Source organism: Pithys albifrons, chromosome 4, assembly GCF_047495875.1.
Source record: "Pithys albifrons albifrons isolate INPA30051 chromosome 4, PitAlb_v1, whole genome shotgun sequence".
Lineage (NCBI taxonomy): Eukaryota > Metazoa > Chordata > Aves > Passeriformes > Thamnophilidae > Pithys > Pithys albifrons.
This window is the reverse complement of record NC_092461.1, coordinates 77011585-77027187: the sequence shown is the minus strand read 5'-3', so window position 1 is coordinate 77027187 and position 15603 is coordinate 77011585. Positions and strand designations below refer to the sequence as shown.

General features: G+C 39.7%; 1 protein-coding gene and 1 pseudogene across 5 annotated transcripts in view; both read right to left on the bottom strand.

The window, feature by feature from the left end:
* Positions 1-15603, bottom strand: part of TMEM241 (transmembrane protein 241) — a 71298-nt gene that overhangs the window by 18133 nt on the left and 37562 nt on the right. The gene's annotated exons all lie outside the window — the stretch shown is intronic.
* LOC139671745 (5S ribosomal RNA) lies at positions 6060-6175 on the bottom strand (annotated as a pseudogene).

Sequence of the window (15603 nt, the reverse complement as noted above, 5' to 3'; positions counted from 1 at the left end):
ACTGATCCCAGAAACAGCTACATCTTGACATACATATTCCTGCATCAGCAGCTACAGAGCTACCACATCTGCAGCCTGTGTGCAGCTTTGGACATTTTGTTGCCAGATGGATAATGTAAAATGGAAAGAGTTCAAAGAACAGTGACAGAGTCATTAGATGGGGGGATTGATTTTCAGTCAACAGTTAGGATAAGCAATGCCTGTGGGAAAGGAAGACTTGGTAGTGGTTTACAAATACTTGGGAAACACAAGCACTGAGGAATGAAAGGAACTATTTAGAATAATACAAAATTGCCAAAGGAAAAAGACAAAATTAAGAAACAAAACATTTAAACAATTATCAGCTAAGATTTCCTAATAGTTATTTGCCTAGTTGACTCCCAGGGGAGACAGCAGAAACTTCACTCTGTAATGTATTACTTGTTAAAACACTACTACATGTGTAGTAGGGAAGCAAATGCCATTTGATAGTAGATTCTGTGCACCAGAGCTTGGACTAACAGTCAACACCTACTACATTTGTTACGGCCACATTTTAAAAGGCCAAAACCAAAAGGTTCTGAATCTGTCTGAAGTGTAATCAGTGCAAGACCACAGGCAGCAGCAGCAGATGAAGGAGAGGTGGTTGAATGTCATTTCTCCAACCCCATTGTAAGAGTTGGGGGGAGAGGGGACAATAATCTAAAGCTAGCAGTGAGACCACACAATAGCAGTATGCACCACATAAGAGTGACAGTGCCTGATGGGGACTACACAATGAGTACCTCCTCTGACCTCTCTGGGGATGTTTCCTCCTTTAGGAAAATTCAGGCGTGCAGATGGCTTTTTTTCTTCCTAGACAATACCATAAATCACACCCTGACTGTTCTCCATTTGCCTATAGCCCAGGATGAAGCAGAACAGGGACTTGATCCAGACAGGATCCCACAAGACTGCAGACACTCCATTCCTGCACAGTAACCAAATTTCTGGTATCAATACAGCCACAGACACATCTCTTGATATGAACTTCATCTGACTTGAGTATTTTCACACTTCCAACCACAGTAGTGTACAACATGGGCAATGCTCAAGCCAACAGAAAAAGCAAGCTCCCATATCAAGGGAATATCAAAGATATGTATCAGCTCTACTCCTCCTACGTATACATATAAGCAAACACAACTAATAATATGCACCCGAAAGAGACTGACAAAGAACAAGCCACAAACTTGTTCTCTTTTGAAGAGAGTTATTCTTCAAAACACAATAAGATCATACTGCAACTGTGCATATTCATAGTCATTTGCAGCCAGAGAGAGCTGACATCTACACCAAACAGTGGAAGTTAACCATTCTGGAGCTGCATCTTTCTTGCACTTTACCTAAATACAGCTCTAAGGCTGGACATCCATCAGTTCAAAAGCAGCACTCTAAAACACAGTCACATTTTGTTCTAGCAGGCTGAATTCTCCCCTTACACACATTGCAGTAGATGCACTGACCTACAAGGAACTATTTTTCATTTACATCAGTGTGAATGCTTGTAGAATTAACTGTACTGAGCTTATTTTAGGTTAACGCTAATTCATTACATAAAAATATATAATACTAATTACCAAGCATGTAAACAGAAACTAATGAAGGATGGCAGCTGTGGTATCTACAGAGCATTCTTTTCTTTAAGCTCTCCTCCTGAAAGAAACTGAAGTGCTGTATTTGAGAAGTGGCACAACTTAAAGTTGTGTCACCCACTCCCTTGTAGTGTCTTGTTTATCAGAAACTTGAGAGGAGGCCAACAGCAGAGAAACAGGCATTTAAGAACCTTCTGAAAACAGGCCTTATAAAAAACAATACACCATTCTACTGCAATCATCCCAAACCTCTGCAAAAATGCAGGCTGTCGCCTTTTGGACTATTATAGCTGAACACTGCTGTATTTTTTTAAAATTATGTAAGAGCATCTCAGTGCCAAAGACAAACAAAATGTGGGTTGGAAGAGTGCATGAAGTAAGTGTGTGTAAGGCAAAAATAAACAAACCACAAAACAAACCAAAAGGAAAACACATTGCTAAAATGTCTACCTTTGATTGTTTATCTGAGAGAGGAATATATTTAAAAATGAAAAACAAGTCTTCAGAGAAGCTAACTATATAATTTTTTCCAGGGGAAGCATCTAAAATCTAGGGACATACTGCCAAAGGTAATTTTCCTTTAAGTACATTTCAGCATCTTCTGAACTGTTTTAAGTGCACATTTAGTTTGAAAAAAGAAACCCACCTACATTGATGTTTTGAATGGCCTTTAAAAAAACCCCAAAATCACAACAAGCTAAGTGCAGTAATCTCTCTTTCTCCACTTTAAAGGTCACAGTTGTCCTCCTAGGCATTCAGATGCTTTGGGAAAGGAATGAACTTGCAATACAAAAGAAAGGAATTTAAAGGGCAAGCTAAAGTTAATGATTTCCAAATATATTTTGATGCTGAACCTTTAAGAAGTAGAAGGCAAAATTTTAGTTAGTGGTAATATACTTACTTTGACATACAGTTACTAGTTCTATCAAATGATACGGGCTGGATGGTTGAACATAACTGTTTTAGAAACAGGAACAGCTCCATGGACTCTGCCTACTTACTTGCTTAAAGAAATCATGACCACGTAGAATTGCAAAAGCTACTTTAAAAACATTCATACCCTGAAAGTTTCTTACAAAATTCTGACACAGCTTTCCATGATTAGGAAAAAATTCAAGTGGAGCATCATTTAACAAAACATTTCCACGTGAGCTGAATTTTTTTCCTGATAAATCAGTTCAAATCCTTCCTTGCACCAAAAAAAAAAAAAAAGGTTAAAAGATTATTTCTTAAAATAAATCAGTCTAAGTTTAATGTGTCATTCCACTGTACTTTGGAAACAGGATCCATTTAAAGGAACACTTTACTAACACCTATCTGATTTGATTTCAACTATTTCTGTAGTTTCAATCACTGAGTTACTTACAAGTAATTTTAAAAATTATCAAAAGTCTTGGCATTTCAAGCTGTGTTTGTTATCTCAATCAAACCTAGTTCTAGTTCTTTACAGTGTGTATCACCACTGAAGGAAATAAGTCTATTCTTGTGATGGATATTTACCTGGAATTTGGTCTGTGCATAAGAGGAGAGTGGGCTGGTCTCCTCCACACAGAAGATTGGGCCTGAATAGTCACATAACCAAGCAAATAAATATCCTAGGACAGGGACTGAACAAGAACCAACCGAGAGAAAAAAAGAGAGGGTAACTCAGCCAGTCATGAGGTATCCAACTTCTTGGTTGGAGAAGATTCCCTAATTCAGGTGCCCACATAAAAGGGTTAAAACTTCAGGCATCCCCATCATTCTGGGAACCCAAGAAAGGCCTGGAAGCCATACAACATCCCACACATTGTCATCATTGTTTACATTGTCATTTCAGGATCCAAAGAGAAGAAGGGAGTCAATTCCAGCGCTCCAGAGTTTGCCCCTTATCAGGCTGGATTACTGGCAACCAGAAAAACAATGAGTTGAAGTGCTGGATAAGATTAAAATGCCTAAAGCAGGAACATCCTAATGAGTCGAAGAACCTATTGCACAGTAGGGACAAATCCAGCATGCAGAATCAACTTTGTACGGGGAAAAAAGTAGGTATAGGAAAGAATGTGCTCCCATGCATCTGCTTTTTTGTAGCTTTAGTGATTCATGAGTGGAGGGAGGCACGATTATCACTAGCATTAAAGAGTTCCCAAGGAACTTTGATAGACCACTGCACAACTCATGACATGAATGATCTCCTCCCTTCACCTAATCACGTTAGAGTCAGACAGGAACAAACATTAAGAAGTGAATGTAAAATTTGTTTCATAAATGTTGTTTTAAAAAAATGGGGGGAAATTGAATTTATTTTTTAATTAGAAATTAATTCAGTTTTATAGATTTATAGATTACAAAATAAAAAACACAAGCTGTTTGGAGAATTTCTTGCTGACAAACCTTAGGAACAGGCAAGACCACCACTAAGCCAACTTCTCTATTAATCTTTTTATTGAACACACAACATCAGAAACCTCTGGTAAGTTTGACATTTAGCTTGAAGACAGGAGATGGCATTCTAAGAGTTTCTGGTCCATGGCAAACTTGGATCCTGGGAGATATAGGAACATGGAACTCTGCATTCTTTGCCACCTTGCCTTCTCCACTAACCAGCTGTGGTTATACCATATCCTCTAGAATGTCAAATCTTGGTTGGTTCAAACTAGCCAGCAGTGGCTAGGTAAATGTGTCATGCTTGACCAAGCTATCACTGATCCCTTTCATCCCTGACTTTACAACTATTGTAGACAAAGATTTTCAAGCTGCAGAGCTGGCTGTAGATTTTGAATATCTAGCATTTCTGAGCTGTTCAGGAACATGTTGTTTATATAGCCAAGAACACAGATAAGCGTATTTTCAAATTTTAGATTCTGATTTAATCTTCCTATCTGAAATGGAAAGATGGGGGGGATTTAGTCCTGACATGACCATGATTTGTTAATATTACCACTATACTGGTACATACCACATAAAAAGTATGTTTCCTCTGAAACTTTTAAACTGCTAAAAGGTTAAATGTCATAATTCTCACTGTAAGTGAATGCAGAATACTTTACAAGTTTTCCTTAGTTTGTGTACACAAAGCCACTGGTGTAACCTCACTTCCCCAAACTGCCAAAACCTCTGTCCTTACAAAAACGCGTATTTTTTCCAAAGACAGTGTTGTGAAACAGCTCATCAAGTTCACTCACTGTTCAAAATAAATCATTTTATTTACCATCAGGCCATCTTCTCAAAACATCAGGAAAAAGCTTCTGATGTATGTAATCTTTGTTTTCATTCTACTGCTGAAATTAAAGCAATATCAAGCTTTTTATAGACAAAATATTTGTTTTGTCCCTCCTCTGCATGGTTTAACCAGCCACTAAGATAATCATCAAAAATCACCAGAGAAATGGATTGCTGTTAATGTCACTGAAAACAGCTAAATCATGATAATCCAGTACTACCAAAAAGGTATAAATTACAGCAGGCAAACGTCAGTAACAACACATACTCTTTGGTTTCTTGAGGGACAGCCACTGAAATAATTTCTCAGATTTCAGGAGTTACATGTCTTTTGTGTATGTGTTTACTTCAGAGTAAGCATACATACATATATGCACACAAATGTTATGTCAGGTATGGAAGTATAACACAAAAAAAATTTTCGGAATAGAAAAAAAGGAATAGTTAATATTTTAATGCCACTTTCTGTATTCATTAATTGACATGAATTTTCTAAGCTATTTAATAGCATTCCTCTTTATTTACATACATTTTTCATGTCAGCTGGTCTACAAGCCACTTCCAGCTAGCTCTCCTCAGCTTTGTTATATCCAAATTTAAGGCAACCAAACATTGCCAGATGGGTAAATTCTGTATACCTTTGCAAGAATACTTTCATTCACAGACATCCACCAGCTACAGAAACAGATGACCAGATGAAGGCATTGACTGGGACAGCCAAATACATGGAGGAAGACTGAGGAACTGGGATCTCCCCTGTCCAAACCCTGACTGAATTGGTCCAACATGTACTGAGAAGTCTTTTTGAAATAAGGCAGAATTGAGAGGAGATCTTCCCAGATCAAGTGTTGACTGTGAGGTTTCAAACTGCAGAAAGACAGCAATGAACAAGGAGAGGCACCAGCAACCACCAGTAAGCTCAGCGACTGTGGAAGGCTGCTACCATCACTGGACACCTGCCACCCACCGGCAGCAAAAATCACTGCTAAAAATGACAAATATGGAACACATCCTCCCTCAATAAGAAATACAGGATAGGACTGGAACTCATCATCATCATGGTCAGGCTTCGTGAACGAAGATTTGGGAAGGGCTCTCCCCACATGGGTGTGCCCTTCCAGCCTGCGCAGTGGATTTTTTAGGTGAGGCACAGCGTGCGCAGAACTGGCCTCACCCTTTGCTCCTAAGGTTCATCTGCCACGACTGACCGAGCTTGGACAGTGACAGTGAAGTCCTCAGGACTAGAACCTACAGCCCCCGGTATTCCCAGGAGGTCTCCCGTCTGAGTACTAACCGGGGCTGACCCTGCTGAGCTTCCGAGATCTGACGGGATCGGGCATCAGGGTGGCTTGGCCGTAGTTCAGGACTAGAACTAATGTCAAATACAATTGGATTGCTTGTAAATAGTACAGGGGGAAAAGTTTACAAACAAACCATGTAGAAAAACAAAACCAAACCACTATTTTGTCCCCATGGTCATCAATCAAAAAGAAGCACCATTAACAGGTGCAGATACTGTGAACAGGAGATGCCCCCCCTCCATCCTGAAGAGAATTAATTATCTGAAAAACTGGTTCTGCATGCAGGTTCTAACTTTAGCCCAGCTTTGGGGATGATCCACCACAGAAAAAAAAAAGAACTTTCCTGGCAACTTTCAAGTATATTGCCTATCACAATGACAAGGCTTTCTGTGAAATCAATTCTAGAAGCTCAAAAGCTTTCTGCAAATCATTTTTGCAATGCCAAAGCAAATCTCTGGTTAAAAAAGAGATACAGCAAATGCAGGCAAAATTCCTATGACCAACTCTCCCGTAAACCCTCCTCCCTCTAGGTATTAATTTAGTTGTTTAAATCAATACAATGAAACAAACTGAAAGTTTTCAATTTTGCTCTGGTCTGCAGTTACTAATGAAAAAGCATTACAAAATATGCTGTTTAACCTTCAGGCTTCAGGTCATAATGCACCCGCTGAAGGAGCACTGCTAATTAATACACTCGCAAGGAAGAATTTTAAGTAGACACACATCTTTTTCAAGGAAAGGTAATGAAGCTTTAGCTTTGAACCATCACAACAGTGGCTCTTCCCAAAGGAAAGAGCAATGGCATGCTCCTGCCTGAAAAGCGGAGCAGCCCAAAGAAAGGAAAGAAACAATTCTAAGTGAAATCCATTGGAAGAAGGAGGAAAGTAAAATAGGTTTTGTGCTCAATTCTGCCCATTAGTGTAAAGCTAACTTGAGCATGTCTGCTGCGTTACCCTCAGAGCCTGACCAAAGTGCAGACATGGCCTAAGGGTTTTCATTCCCTGACAACTTAACTGGAGACTGTCAGTCTATGAAATCAGCAGACACTGCAATGAGTTTGTGCATTATAGTATACTTAAGGGGACATTGTTCATAGGTGGACTCTGCTCAGCTCTCCTGAAGTAAGAAAACCCTTTAACCCTTAACAGGCTGTTCCTCAAAGGATTACCCGGTGATGCTGGCACCATGACAACAGTAGCACCATGGCAATGGTGACAAAGTCAGTAACTTCATGAACCACACAGCTTTAATTCAGCCACACAGAAGTTTTTCCAGCTGCTGTAAATATCTTTGAGAACCTTTAATTCATGTTTGCCTACATGCCTGCATTTATCACCATCTTTCCTAAACTCAATGGAGGTTTTGGTCACTCTTCCGCCCTTTCCTTATATTTTATTCTTCTGTATTTATTTTTTTAAGCATTATTAAACAGTAATGGTAAATTCCAGGGGTCAAGAACACAATCAATTCCATGTATTATGATTCAAAAGTAGCCAGTGTTTAAACATCCCCTGGCAGTCAAACACCTAATGATAACAATAAAACTTAGTTCTAGTGTAAATGAATCTATCTGGCTTTCATAGCAATTAACTTCTGACAAAGCTTAAAATCCCCTGTATGTTCCATTTAAAATATAGAACATACTAAAACCAGAGACACAGGGTAGATCAAATGACAAACACAATTAGCAACTTGCCCTCTGAAATGTCAAAACCAAAGCAGCATAAATGCTTGCCTCTAAAAAAATCACCAAGTATTTTCAGGTGGGAGGGTTCTCACAGTACCAATACCTAAAACAATAATCTCTGTATTGCAAAGGAGTATGTCTATATAATAGCTTTTCAACTGTTATAAGAAAGTAGATTTTTAATGATCCCTACTACACATTTAGAGGGCAGATAATCCTCTGCATTTCTGTGCCTAGATACCCATATGCAGTTCCACTATTTAAAGAATTAGGTATCCATCCTCTGCTTTCTATTGCATTCATGAAGATTTTTTTCAGTGCTGTTTTCTGTAAGTTCTTTCATTTCCAGGATTTGATGAAAAATACAACCACGTAGCTGATCCTTCAAGTGCAAGATTGGAGCAAAATATGATTGTATCAGCTCCTTTAAAGTCATCCAGCATCCTGTCTTACCAGATTAGTACATGATTAATGTACAATCCTTTCAGATTAATTTGCCATAGTAACTAGTTTTTACCTCCAAGCATTATGTGAATACCAAAAGAACTGCTGAACTGCTGTCTAATTTCATAATTTTTTAATGCCTCATAAGATGAAGTTGGCCAAGCTATTGTTCTTGCATCTCATTAGCAGTTTGACTGCAGGAGAAAATGAGCCATTAGGGGATACTGAAGCTGGGGTTAGTAGATCATTCTGGAACCCAGCTGTGTGTCCAGCCCAGCCCCATTCTACAATTGAGAAAGGGCTCGGAAAACCCCATAAGTCTCTTGCCTCCGAACCACTTCTAGAGAATCCTCTGCCTTCACCTCTTTAAGGTATGTGGCACCTGTCTTACAGCTCCTAAGCTATACAAAGACTTAAGGTATAGCTCATGGATAGACATTCTGACTCTTGGCAATACCTTAGTTTTCTCGGCTCTGCACTGTCCCTCTCTCTTTATTTAAACCTTACAAGAGCCACCACAGAGAAAGATAAGGCAATTATTCTTTGTTGTAGAAACATCTTACTATGTTAGAGTACAGTAAGTAAAGGATATGTGTGTCACTGAGTGTAGTTAATAAAATCTGTGTAAGAAAATTCTCCTCTTATGAGAAACAGGATATCATGGTCACAAAAAAGTGAGACTTTTAATGAAAATCAAAACCCTTTGCTCCTTGTAAAAAATACTACATTGGGTTTTAAATTATGGTAGCTATTTCTTTTTGAGTATCAAGTAGGCAGTCCACCCTACCTTCACGCAAACACAAAGATCAGACATTCTGTCAAAGCCAAAGCCAAAACATGAAGCATTTGTCCTCTGCTATTTGAGACAATGACCAAAATATACATTTCTCCTTCCTGTAACTAATGAGATAGCTGAAGAAATGCCACCAATCTTCAGCCTATGGAGTGCTTATAGTACAGAACTCAATTTTAACAGTACCACTACTCATATTTAAATATTTCTTTTAAATGTCACCATCTGTAATCCAGATACTATTGTTACTCTCAGAGTTCCACTTCTGTACCAAGGAGACAAAGGGAAAGTCCTGTGCAATTCTTGGATGTTGTCCCCGAAGCATGCTTTGCTGATATGGAAACACTATCAATCATGATTCAAACAGGTGTATGTACATTCACCAGACTAGGCAGTTAAATGCCACCCTGACTCTCAATCCCGTCCGATCTCAGAAGCTCAGCAGGGTCAGTCCCGGTTAGTACTTGGATGGGAGACCTCTTGGGAATACTGAGGGCTGTGGGTTCTAGTCCTGAGGACTTCACTGTCACTGTCCAAACTCGCTCAGCCGTGGCAGATGAACCTCAGGAATTAAAGGGTGAGGCCAGTTCTGTGCATGCTGTGTGCCTCACCTAAAAAATCCACTGTGCAGGCTAGAAGGGCACACCCATGTGGGGAGAGCCCTGCCCAAATCTTCGTTTGTGAAGCCTGGCCATGAATGAATGAATGAATGAATGACATGCACCAGACTAACAGCATCTGCTCAGGTCAGTTCTGCAAACAAGGGGGACAATCCATGTAGCTTTTTAAAGCAAGCTTTTTCAAGCAAGGACTACAAAAGTCATTTAACAAGGGACATAAGAAGGCTTCTTTAGGCTAAATAAATTTAATTTTCTCTGATGTCACCAAGAATCCTTTTTCCCATTCTTGCTATTACAAGATTGATTCTTAATGCACGTATATATAACCAAAATCTGAAATATATTTGTATTTCCAGGTTACACCAAACTTAAGACCCAACATCTCCTGTTTCCTGTAAATGCTTCATGCATTATAATGCTTAGCTGTACTTTTACTGTGTCTTTTCAGCCTGTCAAGGAGTCTCTTTCCCTTATATGCTGCCTCATTGCTGTAAAGGCCTTAAATTATTCCTGACATTTAGTGTTTCCCTTGAAACTTCAGAGTTCAGAAGTTGACAGGGCAATGTGATTCATCATCTTGTTCTTATTTTATGAATTATTAAATATTTCAGTAATGGAATAAGCATTGGAATTGCAACAACAACAACAGTTGTAAAATGTTCTACCTACTAGGATTGGAAACACCAACTGGATTGGACTAAGGGTTTGTTTAATGAAGTATTTGTTGATGGCAGAGAATTCAGGAGAATGTATGACCTCCTCTAATGCAGCAATTCTGCTGTCAGTGTGCACATTAGAGTAAAGGAGGTTATTTGCATCTTGACCTTAGCTGATACAAAACTTACATCCCATGGCATGCAGTTTATTAATCTTTCCACTATTGTCCTAGAAAGATTTCCATATAATGTCTGCTTCTGCTGAAATTACTAGCAAGTCAATTAATGGAACCTTTTGAATCTGTAAAAAATATACACCTTTCTTTACTTTTACTCAATCTCATTATTATCTTCTGTTTGACGTCCAGAATTTTACTTTTTGGTAATATGGTACACTGTGTTAAATAATTACTTTTTCTACCCGATTTGGAAAGTATTGACTTTCAGTTTGGGGGAGCAGTCAGCTGTACTAACTCTCTGCTGCTGTAAAATACCACAGTAAAACATACTTCACCTTATGTTAAGCTCAGCAAGAGCTAGCCTTTTGGCATTCCAAGTTATTCTTCACATCATGAGATCATGAAATAGAGATTACCATAAAGAGACAAAAACTGACAACCCAGATAAGATGACCATGCTTTTCATTGTCACACTTAAGCAGTGAATTTAACAGGTAAACTGACAGTTTGCTATGTATTTCTGGCACAAAAGGAGCTGCCTTCTTGGGAAGGACCAAGCTCAGCATATGCCTTATGTCTGTCTTCTTCCCAAGACCTAGATGCCCACAGGCAGGACCATAACAGATCAGCCAGGAACTGTTACTATAACTGCCTTGCAGTATCAGGACCTCTGACCAACGGCAGGAGAGGATGCAGTTCCAAACTCCTCACAGGTGGACCGTGGCCTTCACAGCAGTGGCTCAGTGGTGTCTCAGCTGGCATCCAGGAGAAAAGTAAAAGCTGGTTCCAGCAGAGTGTTTATAATAATAGACCACTTAGTGGCTGTGATGACTCTTCAGCATTTAGCTGCTTTATGTGCACCATTTCATACTTATTAGTAAAGTCCAAATTAACCAGGCTGATTCTTACAACCCCTGTAAGTCTGAGGAACCATGACTTCTGAAAGACAACTTCAACAATCAGGCAACTAAGGCACAAAAATGGGGCCAAAGGCAGAAGCTACAGGCTACATCAGTGTGTTTCCATGCATCACAAAAACTGAATGTCTTCCAAAAGTCAGCTGGACACTCAGCCCAAAGCCAAGTGCTTAAGTGTTGCCCTCTACCAGATAATATTTTCATAAAACAAACCAGGAGACTGAGAGCAGTAAATGTATGTATGTATGTATGTAAGTCTAGGCCTCACAAACAAAGATTTGGGCAGGGCTCTCCCCACGTGGGTGTGCCCTTCGAGCCTGTGCAGTGGATTTTTCAGGTGAGGCACAGCATGCACAGAACCGGCCCCACCCTTTAACCCCTAAGGTTCATCTGCCATGGCCGAGTGAGCTTGGACGGTGACAATGAAGTCCTCAGGACTAGAACCTACAGTCCTCGGTATTCCCATGAGGTTTGCCATTCAAGTACAAACCGGAGCTGACCCTGCTTATCTTCCAAGATCTGACTGGATCGAGCATCAGGGAGGCATTGAACTTCCTAAGAGCACTAAATAGCCCCTGAGCAACCTGGGAAACCAACAGTGAACTTTTCTTTTCCACACAGACATCAAGTAGGTGAACACCCACTCAGCTGTGCACTCTGAAGTCTCTACACAACTGAATCAAATGACTCAGACAAGGACTAGCCCAGGACTAATCACATCTGGTCCACATTGCTGTAGAGGGAGGTGCTGGGTAGAATGCTGCACACATTATCAGAGATTGTTCTTTCCATGCCAGATTGCCTGAAGGTTTCAGGCTGAACACTGCAGATCAAGGCCATTGTCAGTTCAAGACCTGTACCGGTTTTGAGTGCATCTTTGAACCTCTTCTTGCCTCCAGTATCACTGCCTTAAGAGAACAGATCCTACACATGCTGCTTTACTTATGCATGGAAAGCCCAAATGCTGCTGAAAGGGTTCAAGGAGATTGTGAGAACCAATAAGGCTGCCTAGCTTAAGGGGAATGTTTTAGTTAAAAGCAATACAATGCAATTTTCCATTGTTAAAATCTATAGAAACACCTGAAATGCTTACATTCCTTGTCAAGATTTTCAGATATAGAACATTTTTCTGCCATGACTAACTCAAGACTCCATGGAGAACATCAGTAGTATCAAAATAGAACAGGAAACTTCAGGATGCGTAATCGAGTTTTTTTAAAAAAAATCTGTTAGCAAAAATAGCAAGTTTCCATCAACCTCTCTCCCACATGACAGACTTTTGGTATTTCTGTGCATGTATAAAGTCCATTTCCTATTGTATTTCCCATCTCACCCCTCCTTTGGGAAAACCTACTTCATAAACAAACAATTCCCAAACCAGATAACTAAATCTTCGTACTGAACCCTTTCCATATAACCCAACAATAACAGAGACAGAGTCTCTGCATTGCCATTCTTTAGTGTGTTTATGCTGGTTTAGTAATGATGCAATGGAAAGAAAGTGACATGCTATTATTATTGTTATTATTATGCTAAGGACTACAAGGAACCATTGGTATTCTTTCAGGTTTTATTTTTCCATTCAAAACCAAAAATCTTTCCAGGGCTGTCTAATCATTCACTATTACAAAAGGTCAAAATATTCCATCAGAAACCTTAAAATATGTGATACTTGAAATAATGGGGTTTTTAGAACATTTACACAGCTGATCAATTTTGAGTAATCTCTTCTACGAGCAATGCCATAAGGTTATACACTTAGTTTCACAGGCCTCAGCAGTCCCTGCATGTCCCATGCACAAAAGACAGTGACAGAAGTGACTATAGTGACTATAGTCTTGGCCTCCCATTCTCTCAGAAAGGGTGACCAAGCCTCTGCAAGACAGATTTATTGCCTTATGACCCCTTAGAACAACCACCCCATAGCAACATGCACAGAAAAAGCTGTGGAAAAAGCTGGAGTCTGTCCTCTCCCTCTCCATGCTATCCCTGCATAGGTCAAGAACAACTCACAGCCATCTCCTGAGATTGTGTGAAGCCTATGTGATTTCCTCGAGCACTATATATTTTAGGAACAGGACGTAAGCCATTTAGTCTGCCTTCACCAGAGCCCTATGGCTGTTTGCTGATTTTTGTTGAAAGTCAAAATCTAATCTTAAAACAGGTGTACAGAGTTGGACTGAGAAATTAATGCAGCACTTGAGATTTGACAGAGATCATGTCCAAGCTGGGGAGGAAGAGAAAGACACAGAGACCCATTTCAGAGAGTAGCAGCTCACTAACATGGGAAGTTTCTGAAGGAAACCACCTGAAGTGTGACTCCAAGTGCCTATCAGAGAGGTCAGTGATTACGCTCAAGATCTGTGAGACAGTCTGGAGACATTTTACCCATGAAGGTATTTTAGAATCAAGAAGGCAGCAAGCAATCCAGATCCTGAAAAGCACAGAGAACCAGCAAAGGAGAAGAATGTGACTATTCTTGCTCATTTTCAGAAGCCCAGGCTTAGCTAGCAAGGAAACTTTCCACATTAGTATGTTATATAGTGCGCAGTTCTCCCATGTAATTGTGGCATCTACATCAGTGCATTAGCAACAGAAATGATTTCCAAAAGTTCTCATTCTCTTTGTCACACCTATACTTCATCTACCAACCTCAGCTCTCCATATATAAGTAACTCGAGGAGATGAAATAAAAACTTGGGAAACTAGGAATCCATTATGCAGGGGAACCAATGAACCCACATCCGCTGCAATTCAAAACTGTTAGGTTTGAGAAAATTTACTTTTAAATTTTCATTTTCTACTGTCAAGTATATAGAGACAGTTTGTCAACAATAGGGGTGAAAAAGTACCTTTCAAAGACATTCTCCAAGCAACTGATTCCACCGTTAGCTTTATATTCAAGAAAATGACAATCGCAAATGTACACTTCAAAAGGATATCATAATGGATAAAAGGAAACAAACTAATTCAGATCATCTTTTAGGGCTAAATCTATCAATTAATGTCTGTTACAACTGGATTTATTATATCAAGCACAGATGAAAACTGTGCTACAATACTACCCCCAAGTCATAACACATAACTTCATGTACTTATATGTGTGACCATGTCATGCCCAAAAGTTGTGCAGCCAGCATTTTCAGTGGATACACAACTGCAGCTCTATACACTGCCTCTTAAAATATTAAAATTTTCCATTACCCGGAGATTCAAAATCGCCAACAAATCTCAGCTGTTCTTACAAGACAGCTTCTTTGAATTGCATTAGTGCCTCAGGGAGCCTGTGTCACTTAGCCTAGTGGTCATGTAGCACACAAAGGAGTTGTTATAGAGACTGATGTCTTCCTAACAATTATATGGTGTAATTAGTGTTGGCTGCTACAACATAATTATCAAGGTGTCTCCACAGAAACTGCACGAAACCCCGGTATTTTTAAGGGTTTGGCAAATGGTCTTTTTATAGACCTTACGATGCAGTGAAGTGATTGTCTTATCTGCTTTTCAAGCTCAGCTGAGAAACACATTTTCTTTTCCAAGGTATTTGCATAGTTCCCATGGTGACTCACAGAAATCAGCTATGTGTGTGAAGAATAAATGTACATATTTCATACAGATAGGACCAATCACAAACCAATAAGGATTTTTACCATTTCTCATTACCTTTATGCACATATGTGTGCATATCCATATGCATGACAGTGCACAAGGGTGTGTAGAGGGAAGAAGCTCGCTGCTGCTCTTACGAACCCTTTCTTGGCACCCTTGAAAGCTTTAAGGGTCACACAAACTCCCTTTCTCAGATTAAAGACACACTACTAACCACACTGGTGCCACAGAATGTTCCTACCAGTAGAGCCCAGACCAGTCTAGCACTCAGTTCTCCCTCTCTCCCACAACTTTGGCTTGCAGCTGCACAATATTTCCAGGTTGGGTGTGCAGAGATCTTGAGACACTCTTGCACACAGGGCAGGATCTTTGCCAAATGAAAACCACACTGTGTTTATGGAACTTCAGTAGGAGTTTATGACATTTTTGCATAAAGCTTTATGAGGTCCTAGCCAAGAAAGCAACATGATTTTCAGCCAAAATCTCACTGTCACTTCTCCCTGAGCCCAGTAACATGCAAAGACACTACTTCAGTCTACAATATAACCAACTGGACAAGGGCCAGAAAACCAAACACATACTT